The sequence below is a fragment of the Osmia bicornis genome, chromosome 2 (assembly GCF_907164935.1).
Source record: "Osmia bicornis bicornis chromosome 2, iOsmBic2.1, whole genome shotgun sequence".
In the NCBI taxonomy this organism is placed as follows: domain Eukaryota; kingdom Metazoa; phylum Arthropoda; class Insecta; order Hymenoptera; family Megachilidae; genus Osmia; species Osmia bicornis.
In genome coordinates this window covers 4,110,664-4,125,824 of record NC_060217.1, presented here as the reverse complement: position 1 = coordinate 4,125,824, position 15,161 = coordinate 4,110,664, and the positions used below count along the sequence as shown (strand labels likewise).

The following is a 15,161-nucleotide window of genomic DNA, read 5'->3' as shown; positions in this document are numbered from 1 at the left end:
TCAACGTTCGAGCAACTCCCAAAGTCTTTAGGGGGCAATCTGCATGTTAAGAGGCTGTTAATGCCTTTTCGCCTAGCTTCGTGCTGCCCACGAACTTTCACGCACACCCTTGCACGCTGCCGTTTTACCTTGCAAACAACGCCATGTTTCAGCAACATTCGCATAGAAGCATCGTCTTTTCTCTCGACAACGACAATCTACGCGTAATCATTTCCCTCTCTTTTCCCGTTTTTCTCATCCTCCGCCGCCCAACACAGAGGTACACGTGAATGCGAGCGGACAACGAACACCACGCGGAAACTGGTCCGAACGGCAATTTATGCACGAGTCAATCAGCCTGGTAAATAGTAATTAACACCTTCGGTTGAAAGGGTGCCCCGTTCGAGCTGCTAACACAGGATAAAATGGGATTTTATCCGTGGTTCGTTTGGACGAGATTGAAATAACGATTTCATTGGGAATTTGGATTTTTGTAGCTTTTCAATCACCGCGTCGGATTAATGACAATAAGGCCTTTCATTGCGGAGGATTTCGATGGTAAACGCATTTGTAATTTCACTGAATTTTCTGATCTTCTAAATCAGTGAATTCTGACCCATCAACAATGGCATTGAAATATTGCAGAACTGTGATGAAAGTTGGTTCGAGAACGATTATTTGGGCCGGAAGAAAATGCTCAATCCGAGCATAATCGTCGGGGCGTGCGGAAAATTTGAGGGTCCGCTGGATGAGACACTTGGCAACCACCTGTGGCGTGGCGTTTCGAGAGCCGTTCGAACCTTGCGGGCTACCGACTGCTGGGAACGTGTATTATCGAATTTCCACCGATGAATCGAAAGTCTCGGTACGTCGATTCTCGTCGAGATCGTCAAACGGAAGCTGAGCGTGAAACCGTTTCGGGGTCATTGTCGTTCAACGAGGCGTTCCTGGAAAATCCATCACGGCCTGTTCAACGTTACTTTTCCAAACAGACAGGCCTGTCGAATCCTTTAACCGGGTTTATCAGAATCTCTTATGTCAAATCATTGACAATTCATATTCAATTCAATTATTATAATTTATTACGAGAAAAGCAGGGTTCCATTCGACGTCCATAATTTTCCGAACAAAGATTTTTCGCATCCGTGCCGTGTAAATAGTGCAAATCAAACATAATTTATTGAGAATATTGTGTACAGTACGGGTTCCTCCCTTGTTTCTCCCAAGTTCCATCAGAATACACAGCTTCGCGGCTCTTCGTACGCTTTCTACATCCCCTTCTCTCTTTCTCACCCTCTCTTTTTCTCCTTCCTTAACAGTCTCTCTCTCTCTCTCTCTCTTCATCCCTCCGTTGGGGTTCATATAACTCCTCTCGGTCCCTTTCTCTTTCTCCCTTCGCTCTGCACACTGGCTCTCGTTATACAGGTACACAGATGCGTCTCGTTTCATCCCTGGTAATTGCTTATTAAATTCCTGGGGGATGAGGCAACCAGCCCCGTAGCCCCGCAGCCCCTTGTAGCCGCCGTTTCACTATTCCACCTAAAGGTATGTACCGGGCCAGAAGGGAAACGTCCGACAGAATTGTTTTCCCGTTACCGTGAAAATATGCCAGAGGGAGGCGGATCTCGCCGCGTAATTGGATTATTAATTAGATTGTTAATGAGACAGATTTCGCGTTAAAAGGGATCTCAGGCTAGGTGAACACGAACGCGCGTACTCGTTGCAGACCGTCGACGGGAACCAATCGTACGAAATCCGGTTATATACAGCCGTACACACTGTTCAAGATAATTATTATTCGATTATCTTCGGGTAACTGAGAAATTCCAGTAAGGAAGTGAAATTTCTTCCGGGAGATTATTAACTCCGATGAAAACCGCTGCCTTCAATGTGGTTTCGATTCATATTTAAAGTAATTTAATTTAACGAGAAACAATTAACATTCTAAAAAAATTCAATAGAAAAAGCTTCTTTTAATCATTAGTGACAAAGAATCACTGCTTCGAATACGTCCCTTTCGATGCCCAATCAAAAACGGTTCGTCATTGGTGGAACAGCACGTTCGATCGATCGATCCTTTTTCATTCAAAGAAATGTATCGGTCCAATTAGCGATAATCGTCGATTCCAGAAGCGACCCTCGTCACGCCCGTTGCCGTCAGAGATTCCTAGCTACCGAAAAACAGCCAACGATCCATGCCACTTAATGGTAATGAGTCGACCGTCTAAAAGGCTCGCTAACGCGAGACGTTGGACAGCAAAACAATTATCCGCCGCGTCCAATTACGCGCTCGTCGATACACTCGAAATGAGAGGCCGCGCAAGGTGGCTCGTTTCGCTTTGAAATCAACCGTTCCAAGGATAAAGGGGGAGAGGAGCCATATCGGCCGGAAATGCTGCTGAAATGCATGGACCCGGCACGTTTTCGTGTTTAATTGACCAGGTCATTGGCATACTCTCTATCTACAGCCAGGATAATGACACAGACTCGTACGCGTTTCGAAACTTTGCGATTTCTAGTCTTTTGGATACACGTTGGATCGAATGCTTTTCACTTTGCGCCAGCTATCTGCTGCAGTCTCTAATTATGCACTTTTTGATTGCACCCTTCTATGCTTCCAAGTCAAAAAGTTACCGAAAAACATAGAAATAATACAGCTTTTTTAGTTTGCATACATGGAGAACTGTTACCTTTTAGCAGAGGAAAAATGTTTCATTAGCGTCTATAGAAAAAAAAAGAAAATAGGGTGTTATAATACCTCAGGACATCAGATAAGACGTTAAAACGTAGTTCCTAAATAGATCCTTATCAAACACCTCGAGTCATCCATGATCTTTAAAATTCTCAACGTAGACTCGTTCAACGTAGTACAATTCCGAAGGTGGTTGCCCGTCAGCGGACTGCCGCTCACTACTATAATAATAATCCTATTTTGCGGCTACGAGTCGCATAGCAAATAGCCTCGCGATGCGAATGTCTACCCTAAGAGGAGGGGTTGTTCGCCGGGTACGGTGTTCGGTTTGAAAGAGAGGGGTGCGCGCGCTTCCACGAGTTCGCTTCGCTAGGTGTGCGACACGCCAACGAGGGTTGCAGAGGGTTGAGGAGGGTTCAAGAGGGATGGCAGAGCGAGAGAAACACACCGGAGAGATCAGGTAAAGACGAAGATAGCAAAGGATGACTAGGCTGCCGGCGAACGGGTCATGGGTCGCTCGAACGGGCTCGGGGGTGGTGGTGGTGGTGGTGGTGGTGGTTGTACCGTGTACCCAACCTAATAACCGCGATCAGCCGTCGCTTATGTGTACCTAATATATCAAATTATGGCGGCGTGCCTTGAATGACAAACCACCGTGCGCTAGACGTGGAACAAGGGTGCGCGGAGGGTGGCAGGGTGAATTCCTGGACGTCGCTTGCACCCATGCTCCAGAACACGCTTGGCGCCCTTTAAAACCAACTTCTGTCATGTATACGTTCGTTGCTTTAATTTCAACTAATTTCAATGTATTTAAAATAAATTACTGCTTCTTATTACTTGATACATTGCTACACGTATGACTCACAACTTGCACCTTGCTGTAAAAAGCGTACAAACTCGAGTTATTCGTACACGGACTGATAAAATTCAAGGTACACGTGTACCCTTTAGCAATCAAGTTTTTATATGATATCAGGTTCAATCTACATGGAACATAACTTTTAATGTTCTCACTAAAGCAAAACGATGAAACACGAATGATTTTACAACCCGAGACAGTGTCTGTTACCCGTCGAATTTTAATTATCGCCGCATTCCAATGCGAGATCCTCCGATCGGCTTCCGTACGATCGTCGAATTATAATCAGGCACAAAGTTTCCGTCTCGCGATTAATTAATCGCGACGATCAACGATCGTATCCCGAGAGCCGAGACGTTCGCTCGTTTCCAGCTTCCTTACGGGGTCAGGGAATCTCGATTAAAAACAAATACGAGCGCGGGAACGCGCATGAATTATGTAAGAAATTGGCGAATCAAAAGGGGGGGAAAAGAGAGAGGAATGAGTTGGGTTAATTGGCAAATCTACCGGACCGCTTTCATCCTCGAGACGATGATCCTCGCTAACGAGTCACGTCGTTTCGAATTTTTGAAGTCCTTTTTCTACCCTCTATCCTCGTGTTTTTACGCCATAATTACGCGCCAGTGTTTGGTTACATTGTGATGGAAAAATATCAAAGAACCAGACACACCGAGTCGCTGGTTTTTTTTCAACGCCGTCTGCGTCGATCTAGTTGTTTTGTCACGAGTTACTTAAGGGATGTTTAAGAAAGCTGAATATGGTAACGTCGATAAAAAGAGTGTTCGCAGTTCTGTGTTTGCTCGTTCAATCCTTTCGCGGCACGATCATATAATTTAAGATTCTCACTTAGTTACACCAGCAAGAAATCGAATTCTAAGTATGCCATCTTTGAAATGGATAACTGCTTACTGAATAATACCGACACTAGAATTCGAAAATGAAAAGAAACGTCGGGTCGGAACCGAGCGTCTCGTCTACCAAAGAAGGGGCGGCCTTCCCTCGATGCAGAAAGAAGCGTAAACTCGTAGAATCGACGAATAACGAACCGTGTCGATTCATTCGACGCAAAGAAAAATCAACATGAATTTGCACAAGGGGTTGGCGTTAACGAAACAGCCGAAAAGGGGTGGCAAGCAGAACCGACCGAGAAAAAGAGCAAAAGATGAAACGTCCAGGGAAAGCATACCGTATCGCGGATTAAGGGGAGTGACCGTTAATTCGAGTCGACAGTTTTTCCCGAATTTCTGTTAGGCGACTGGTATTTTTACAAGCAAACGATACCAAAGTGTCCACAGCCTCCAAGGGCAAACGCGTCCATCAGGGGGTGGTTTACTTTGCTTACGAGCTTTGACCACGCGCGTGTACACGCTCCTCGCACGATTCGTTTGATCGAAAGAAAAAAATGCTGCTTTCTGTAATTTTATAGAAACCAGAGTATCTCGTCAGGAGAACATACATTTTTGCATAAATTAAATCTTACTGTCTTTTCATATTTTATAACAATTAAAATTAGAGTTTCAGTTCCTAACAGAAATATAACTTTATTCGTTCTTATTTTACTTTCTTCGCGTTTAATTATACTTTTAATTATACTAACTCAACAACTTGAACAAACCATCTAGTTTCTTTGGCCGGGTTCCTTGCACTAATTGTTTGTTTTTGAAATGAATAAATAAATAAAGGAAGTGATTGACGATCGACGAGAAAATTATTAATAAATTAAATGAAACGAGCCAAACAAGGTAGTAAACCAACTCTTATAAAAAAAGAACATCAGCACCCATCCGCGAAATTTTACGACTAGCTAAACGCGATAAATCCTGGGAGCAATAAAACATTTTAATCGCGCGTAACCTCGATTTTTCTTCCGCTTCCCAAGGAATATTTTAATTTAAAGCGTGTCTTAAAAGAGATGGCACGCGACGGTCCATCTTCTCCATATAAACTAGATTAAAAAGTTTCAAGACTATCGAGAAGAATCAGAATTGAAGCTCTTTTTCTTTTCTTAATTTCTGTTATTGTAGTCGTTGCAGTGTCAGAAATTTTTATTCTCATTGGAAGGAAGAAATCATTGTTCAAACTCCTCGTTGAAATAAGGATAATAAAACCTTGACGTGAAAAACGAGAATAACTATGCGACGTTAGACACACCCCCTTGTTCGACGATACACGATCATTAGCGATTTTTCTATCGATCCTCGTCTGCCTTGTTTTTCCAATTTTTCGACTCGTTTTCCAATCGAGCCTCGCGCCACTCGTATAGAACCAACGAGAGAAATAAAAAGCTATCAAGCGTCAAAGAGACGAACGAACGAGAGGGATGTTGTGCCATCTTCGAAGTAGAATAACTGTATCGATAGGAAAATTTTTTATTAACAAGACATCCCTTGTAATTTACCTACAGTTACATGGCAATAATCAACAGTGTTCCAAGTGTTACGAAGAACCGTGACAAACCGAGTTGTCGTGAACGAAGGGGGCGCAATGAAAGCGAAGGGACAGGGCGTTTAAAAACGCATAAAAGAGGGGGGCTAAAGGGAGAGGTTCACATCGAAATTCGAGCCCGATCGGTCGCAAATGCTGAACCAAAGAGTCCTGTTCCAAGAAACGAGCACGAGGAAGAAAAGACGAGGCAAAAGGAAACGCTACGAAGGAGAATTCCGGCTCGAGAGGGCACGAATGGTTCCAGCTATTTCCGATATGGGGGCGGCATCAAACGAAGCCACAAATCACTTGAAAAGCACAGATTTGTCAGGTTCACGATTTAATTTGGCCCTGGGATTAAGTTGCCCCGCTTCTATTACGTCTCGGATTTATCGACGCTTATTTGCGGCACGCGTCTACTCTCTCTCTCTCTCTCTAATATTCCTTTGAAAACACACGAATACCTTTTCTTAATAATTTCACTCCTTTTGGATAATCTCTAATGTCTCGACCCGTGGTTCCCCACGATCGAGGTTGAAAGTCGCGAAAATCTAATTAATTCCATACAGGAAGCTGCGGCGGATGTTCAACGCAACGCTCACTAACTAATTAACCTTCGTCGATCCATCATTCGCCATCGCGGGGGTGGGAGAGGATACAGACGGGGGAGTCAGGCAATCACATCGAAAGCCGGTTAGGAGGCGAAGGAATATTAGAAAACACTGGTGTTCGTTGCACACGATCGGAAAACTGATTGTTCTCTCTATATGCGGTTATTATTTTAACGACTACTTCCGCGTGCAATTTCCGCTGGGATTTCGTAGACATACCTCGTATACTGTAAACGTCGTTCGTGAACTTTTATCTGTTTATTTCATACTATCTTGCTATTTCAAATTGTTACTTAATTATTTAATGAACTATTGAAAAGACATTCCCATAGAGATCGATCAAGCAGCGCGCGTTCAAACGAGCCCTTTCCACCAAACCACCCAAGCCACTGTCCAAATATCATCAGCCGGCCCGCTACGGAATCAAACGTGATATTTGAGTCGTTTGTCGACAAATATTCGAGGAACGGGTCGTCGATGGCTTTCACGTTTGCACGAATATGTCGGTAACAAACGTTCGCCCAGATTATGCGATGGCTAATTCTTTGAGCATGGTTCAGCTCAACCTATGATAAAGCTTCTTTGATGCACGTTTGCGTTAATTTCGTTCATCCTGGTACCGCCATACCGACGGATATAAATGGCTCGTGAAATTACAATTCAGTAGATCGATCTGGATACAATGGTTGTGATTAATTCATTGATTCGTTCGGATAAATTTAGCGGTAGAAAGTGTTTGAAATTGATGAAAAATTCTTTTCGATATATTAATTGTTCTTGACGCATACTCTCGAAGATATCAATTTTAAAATACGTAGGTTGTTCAATAAGAAAATAATTCGTGCTCAAGTAAGTCTGACGCGTACCAACCTACTAAAAAGTTCGTACTTTCATTAGAGTAATACCTTGTTAAAACTTTGCCAATCAGTTTAATTAGAATTTTCTAACTGTTTGGCGGGAGCTCGAGACAGCTCGATAAATCGCGAGTACCGAATTCGATCGCCTACCGGTGTATCTATTCAATTCGAAAAGTAATCAACGTTCAATCCACGATTCAGCGTTGCACGATTGATCTTTGGAGAACTATTAGGCCATCCTGTAATTAACAGAATCAATCGTCTTCGAAAAAATTGCCTAATATTTCTCGAATGGAAACGACAAAGAGAATCGTGTGGACGTTCGCTTTCGCGATGTTCTAAGTTTTCAGACGGTGTATTAACCCTTTAACACGGTGCGTATCGTTTTCCTTCCTGAAAACCGGTTCTCGAACTCACCTCTGTTATTTCGTGACTTGGGGAATATTTTTGTCCGCGAGGATATTCTTTCGCTTTCGTTTCAGATCCCTCGGACGATAGAGCTTCACTGTACCCCTACAACCTTTTGCGCCTCTGACTAGCGATTACCTTTGAAGAAACATCCTTGATCGCGAATGATTTCTTTAAAATTTTGGTTCAGACGAAAGCTCAGACACTGCGTGGACGTTGACGTTCACAATTAACGCGCTAATAATTCCGTCAATTTATTGGAATCTCACAGATCCATGAAAAGAGACACCTATTCGCCTTTGAGCACTAACGATTCCACGTTTTCGAGCGAGCGAAGGAAGAAGGCAACCCGTTTGTCGTCGCAAGCGTATTAAGCGTGCGTTTACGCGCGGACCGCGTTGACAGGTCGCTTTGAGGTTAATAATAGACAGTGGCTAAGCATGTTCTTAATATTTCAGTAATCGCGACTCGACTTCGCACACCTTGCTTCGCTTGATCTTTGATGCTTGAAAATATCTAGACATCGTGTGTCTTTTTCGCCGATTCTGACAACCGTTTTGCTCCCTGCCCAATCACGAGATACTAAGCGTGCATGCGGTGTTTGCTTTAATCTTGGACTTTGTAGTAGTTTTGAATGAGGATAATCGGTGTTAGAGAAGCTTTCTGGAAAATTTATCTATGAAACAGGGCTTGCAACTCTGTTTCAGAGGTGAACAGACGAGTCGGAGGAGAAATATATTTGCTAAATTGGATTGATATACTGGGATACGAGGCTGGTTGTTTGTTTCAGTAGATTATTCCTTTGGCAAGGAAGGTTAGTGAACTCTTCTCTCTGGATTGCGATAAAATTTTGCACGTTCGTGGAACGATTGAAAATAAGAGCAGGTGTTTTTACGAGTGGATACCCTCAGGTAAAGGGATGAAATCGCTTGAATTATTTTCTGATTAATACTTAAATCTGACGGAGCATTCGTTCCAGTTCGCTTTGTAGAAAACACTCTTTCTCAATAATTTCCCAATTTTCGACTTTCAACCGTTGAAAACAAACTCGTTCGTTTCCCTGGCCGCGTTCCTTCGTTCCCCCCGCGCAGGAACACTCGACTTGAAATTCATGTTGTTCAGAGATTTAATTTGAGATTAAACTTAATATTTAAATTTATTCCGTCGAGAGCATTTGCCCGCCCTCCAAGGAGATTAAAGGAGAGGACCTCTTTCCGGCGAACAGTCGATACATTCTCCACCGAACAAAATGTTGCTCCCACCGATCGATACGTGCCACCTTCGCGATCGCGTGTTAGCAAAACGATGCCATCGATGTTCATCAAATATTCAATAGCTCCTAGAGTCCACGAAAATTCAGAATCTCCCTCTATCGATGCGCCATCAAACGATTTGCTTCGACGAGAAAATCAAACTCCAACCCTTTATAACCCTCAAACAACGTACAGCGGGCGATCGAATTATAATAATTAGTTGAAACAAAGGAAAGAAAAAAAAAAAATTCTGCGAATAAATGGTAGAAAAGATAAATTGCGACGTTTTATTTCAACGCGTAGAAGAGAACGACGTTAGTCTGGCATTGATTATTCCCCGAATCAATTCCGAGTAAGGCGTCTTGTCGCTCGCTACAACGACAACGACAACGACGACGACGAGGAGCGTGTGCAACCCGGTGCTCTTGCATGCTCGTGAAAAACCTAATCGTTAAAGTAAAGCCCACATTGCGTTCTCGAGGGGACGTTTACCTACGATCGAAGTACACACACGCGCCCTCAGGGTTGACCCTTTCGAACCGTTGAATAATAAATGCCACTGCGATCGTCATGCCTTGGAACGTATTTGTCCCGGCGATGCTTGATTTTCTTTGACGTGGCTACTCGGTTACGTCGATACTCACACTGTGGTATAGTTACATATGCATGGCTAATGTAAAACAATCTATGACGACCATTATTTTCATTTTATGATAAATATAAACGGACGTATACGACGAAAAAGAGGAAACGTTCTACGTGGCAATCGTCTATCGCTCGATTCGTTCACGCGAGACAAATTATTAGGTGCTCGACGAAAAAAAGAAAAAACGAAGCAACATCGACGAGGAGGCAATTAGCCGCATCCTCGGCTTGTTACCTATCTTTTCACGAACAACTTCGCGATTTCCCGCCGCCCTAATATCGACCTGTTCCGAACACGTTCACGCGTGTCGCTCGTAGCGAAAAGCTCCAGGTTCGTGCAACATTTTCTGAAATGTTCTCGATCGTGCCGGGAGATATATGTTGTATACCTGCTGCCTCCATCGTACTCGTCGTTATTGCTCAACGTTCGGCACGAAACTGCTTATGCAATTACGAGCAATACTGGCGCGACTGTCACGAGATACGAGCGTCAATTAGTCCGTCTCGTGGAACGTTTCAATTAGTGAGAAACCCGTCGCGAATCGGCACAGACTGAGAGATGATTTCGTTTAAGCTCTTCCAAAATTCTCGGACTGGCTTGTTTCGTAACCCCGAAGACCTTGTTACGAGATCATTCGCGAAAAGTGACGCTGATGTTACTCGGATTTCATTTGTCCAGTTAATTTGAACTTGAGTTCTCCAGATCTGTGTGTCATCGTGGCATAATAAAGTCAATCGCTCAACTATAATATACGCATAGCGTATTTGCGTTTTCGCGTACTGTAATATTGCACACGTGTACCCGGCAGTACCTTATAGGTAATAATCGTGGTTTTACATACGAACGATAATATGGTTTGCGTACCACCATCGAAACACGAGAGGCCAAAGCTTGATATCGTCAAAGGTGGTCCAATAACGTCGTGTTTGTTATTCGATCATTATTAACCAGATGTCCGGAATTTCGACTAAATTGAGCCTGCTAAAATGTCCGCTCGACCGCGCGTTAGTTAATATCGAAACGCGCCATTCCATCGGTAATAAAATCAACGACTCTCAGACCTTTCGCGTGGATTCGTAAAGTACCGATCGAACGTAATCTTCCTGTAACAGGCTGTAATCACGGCAAACGCCGTGGCCGACTCGAATCACTATAAAATTGGCGAGAAAAATGATGACCTTACAGCAGGTTGTTAACAAACAAAATGATCGAGGACTCCTCGAGCTCGAATCCAATAACCTGCCTCTAATGTTGCTTGTAACGAACTGAACGTTTTTCATTTTAATAAGATAATGTTATGTAGAGTAATGTTGTGTTAGATCATTGACTGTCATTACGAGCTGCACTCGAGACGAGCCGACGCTGTTATTTACTAAACGATGAGATATTACTTCCATTACGACCCTCTTTTCCAAGGATTATTAGTTGGAAGAACGTGTAATTAATTACAACGCATTTATGTTATTTTATACGAGCTGTAAATTTTTTTCTGCTTCAAACGTGTTGTAATTAGAAAAATGAATTGAGAAGCTAATGACAGTTATAAATTGCATTAGAGTATACGAGGTATTTTATATTTAAGCGAAGTTTCTAAATGATCAACATTAATCAGAAGAAAATCTAATGTAGAAAACTGAGGAAATCGGTTAATTTTCTAATTTGTAACAATAAAAACTGCAAATTTTCCCTTCAACGAAAACCCATTCCTTGTGGGTGCGAGCAGAAACGTTCACGACAAACTTGACCAGCGACTGACCGAAAATTACAATAATTAGAAGTCACAGTTCTCGGTATGAGCCACGTTTGTCCAACGGGGTTCGCGTCGTTGACCAAGGACAGGAAATTTCTATGCGGTGAAGAGCAAAAGGCGAGAAAGAGGGTAAGCTCTGGCAGAACCGGTAGCAAGGGTGAAAATTTCGCCCCGATGGTGGGCCGAATTAAGCGTCTAATTGTATAGGCGACACGTGCGAGCACGGATGAGCACGAGGGTGAAGGAAGAAGGAGGGGTTGTCAGGGAGGGTGGAGAAGATAGAGCGAGCAGAGAAGTATGGAAGGTCGTGAAGACGGGGAGAGGTGGTTCGTAAGGGGCTGGCGGAGGGGAGGAAATATAGGTAGGTCGGAGGTGAGAAGGTGGCAGAGGTGGAGGTAGCAATTAACTTCTCCTCGCGAGATTAGAGCGAGATATTACGAGATATCGAGCGACTTAACGGCAACACGCGAGAGACTTCAAAGGCAGTAATAAACTGCCTCTAATGAACCCCTTATCGCTGCTGCCACCACCCTCCACCTTCTTCAGCGACCTACCTCCTCCACTACCACCACCATCACCACCACCTAGCCAAGCCCGCGTGTTGTAACTTCCAGTCCGATGCGGGCTGAACCCTGAAATTCTCCACTCGCCTGCATGTCTATAACCTCTACACTAGGGTGAAAGGAGAAATCAAAACTAATACATTTAAAAGTACTAGAAATCAGGGAGTTATCGAACAGGTAATAATACATTTTGAAATTCATATAAGACAAAAAGAGGGTAACAAAACACAACGACATTACGAATTTCGTTCGGAGGCGCGTATCATGATCGATCTGAAACGCGTTAGCGAAGCGAACGATGCACGCAAACCGGTCCCGGTCCGCGAAAGGGTTACGAAAGCTGCCAGGACGCATCCGCGACGACGCGACGTCTTGCAGCCGGCCAGAATCGCGGCACGACCAGACGAAGCGCCCTGTCGCCGAGCTCCGTCAAGCCCAATCATGTTGATTCAACAAAGTACCCACCTACCCAAATTGCTGGAATTTGGTATTCGGCCAGAAAGAGGGGGGCGAGAGGAACGGCAGAGAGTAAGAGAGAGAGAGATAGAGGAGGGAGGAGAAGAGGAAAGAGAGAACGAGAAAGAATGAACAAGAGAAAGGGAGAAAAGCAAACGGACGAAACGAGATGGAGAAAGAGATAGAGAGATGCTCTGAAACGGTCTGATTGCACATCTAGGCCAAACCAGCACCACGACGACGTCGCTCCAGCGGAAAGCCGAGCGATGATTGGCCGCTCTCTTCGCTCCGCAACCCCTGTCCCCTCGCCCTCCGTACACCTTCAATCCCTTCAGCCCTCGTCCGTGCGCCCGAAACCCGATGGCGTTGGAGGCTGGGGGTGATTGGACGCATCTCGGTGATTGTGGCACCCGCCACTCTACAGGGTGTCCCATGCAACTGGTACAACTTGTATCTTTAACCCTTTTTGTACCACTGATACTTACAGGAGATGTAAAAATTTATTTGTCCTACGCTCTAAGTACCTATAAACATCCAGCTAGTCTTCTCAATTCATAAGAAATATTTTAATTTTCCACAGTGCATCCAAAAGTAGAAAGATGCAAGTGCACTTTTCTGATGCACCGATGCACTAAAATGCATGATCTTTGTTTCAACATGTGCATCATCAGATCCTATTTGATTTTATTTAATCGTTTCAAAGGCACAGCTTATCCCAGACGCATGGGACACCCTGTATAGCCCACCCTCTCCCTTACCCTCTCTTTCCTCCCGAAACTACCACCCAACCACCACCCCCATGTCCCAGCTCGAACCGTTCCCATACCTATACCAAAACTCCCCCATCTTCCTCTCCCACTCCCCTCGTGCACGGCTGTAAATCGAGTTTACCCTCTTGCCGTGGCTCAGCCCTTCAATCAAACTGATTGAAACATTCCTTGAATCCAAAAGAAACGAACCACTACCTCCTACCCTCGTCTATCTCTCTTGTTGTCTCTTTTCTTCTCTCCTTCATCGTCTGTCTGTCTCGATCTCTTTCTATCCCTCCGCTCTATCTTCTGTCTCTCGATCAACCTTCTCTTTTGCCGTTACTCCACCATTCACTCGTTCGATCGTTCCCTCTTACTCCATTTCGATATACGTCTCTCTTTCCATCTCCTTCTCTGTTTCTCTTCTATCGCTACGTGCAATTCAACCGTCTCTCTTCCCGCGACGCATCCCTCTTTCTCCATTTTCCTCCCCTTGTAACAACCCCTACCGCAAGCCTGATGTCGATGCTTCTGTCGCGTCACTCCGAGAACGGAGTGCTACTTCTCTCAATTCGGATAGCGGCTTGTTTTTCGATTGAAATTTTCGGGGAAGGAAATTTCACGACGACTCGGAGGACGCCTTCGTGGTTCATCGATGGTCACGTTGTTCGCGGCTGATTTTAATAAATAACTAATTATCTTACGTAAATAAGTAATCCAAGAAGATACCGTACACCACGTGTCGTTAAAATTCTTCGATGTAGAACATAGACAGTATATAATTAAATCGAATGTTTTTCTCCTACGGTCAGATCGATTTCCACGAGTATGTCCGACTTCCGAAAATACGAAGGAGCCACGTCACCGGACATCTCGACGGACGATTCCGTCTGCAATTCCGGCATGCGGGACGGAGACGCCTCGTAATCAAATATTGATACTACGCTAGACTAAATCGTTCGACTGTGCTAACAGATTAGGGCGTACGTGTGCTGCGGACGAGTTGTCGACGAGAGAGAGAGAGAGAGACACGACGACGAGAATACAAATGTTCAAGAAAATCTTATAACGGTGACAAACTCGGTAAATCGAAATTTTTCACCGTACCGTAGCTAAATTCGATGAGAGACAAGAAAATAAGACAATTCTCTTCTTTAGCTCTTTTTTAACATACGAATTTTTATATTACTTTCCTCGAATTTAATTTTCATTTTCAAAATGAAAACTGACGAAAAGAGAAATTGTTCTTATTTCGAACGTTACTCGAACCCTTCGTATCGAACGGGGCCGGCCTTCGTCGAAGATCGTAATAAAGGAATTAATTAAACGAGGTATAAAATTTCATAATGACGGACCCGGCCGGTTTTACTTCCAACTGAAGCTGAATATTTTTCCTTCATTGTCGGACGTTTAATTAATTCATTCCATTTCCAGAAAGCCGACCAATTCGATCCAGCTACAACCATGTATCAATTTTTTTTTCACATTTCTTACACGACATCGTGTTTCATTTTCCTCGATATCGTTCGATAAAAGGCAAACTCATTGGGACATGAATTAATACGCGTATCCTCTTGATTCAATTAACAGAAAAATTAAACGCCTTTGCTCGAGGATCATTAACGAGAATAAACGTAAAAAATTTGAAAAATCATCTTGTTCATGCACCGGGACATAGCTCGTATATTTTCCAGGTTTAATCAGAGATGAAAAGAGACGTCGTCTGCGAGGCACGAGTTAACAGGTCGATAGAGAAAAAAATATGGACAGTCTCATTAGATTCCGTACGCGTGAGAGCCAACTTACAGATTGTACCGATCTATTTTAAGGGACGCTAACTAAGTTCTACGTCTGTTTCTCATTAAATTGCGCTTTGACCTCGAATCCTCTAAATTTGGAACGGTCGCCGTCGAT

At 43.8% G+C, this 15,161-nt stretch overlaps 1 protein-coding gene across 2 annotated transcripts in view; it reads right to left on the bottom strand.

Annotated features, from left to right (window-relative positions):
• LOC114878902 (LIM/homeobox protein Lhx9) overlaps positions 1-15,161 on the bottom strand; it is a 178,265-nt gene that overhangs the window by 28,591 nt on the left and 134,513 nt on the right. The window lies entirely within an intron of this gene.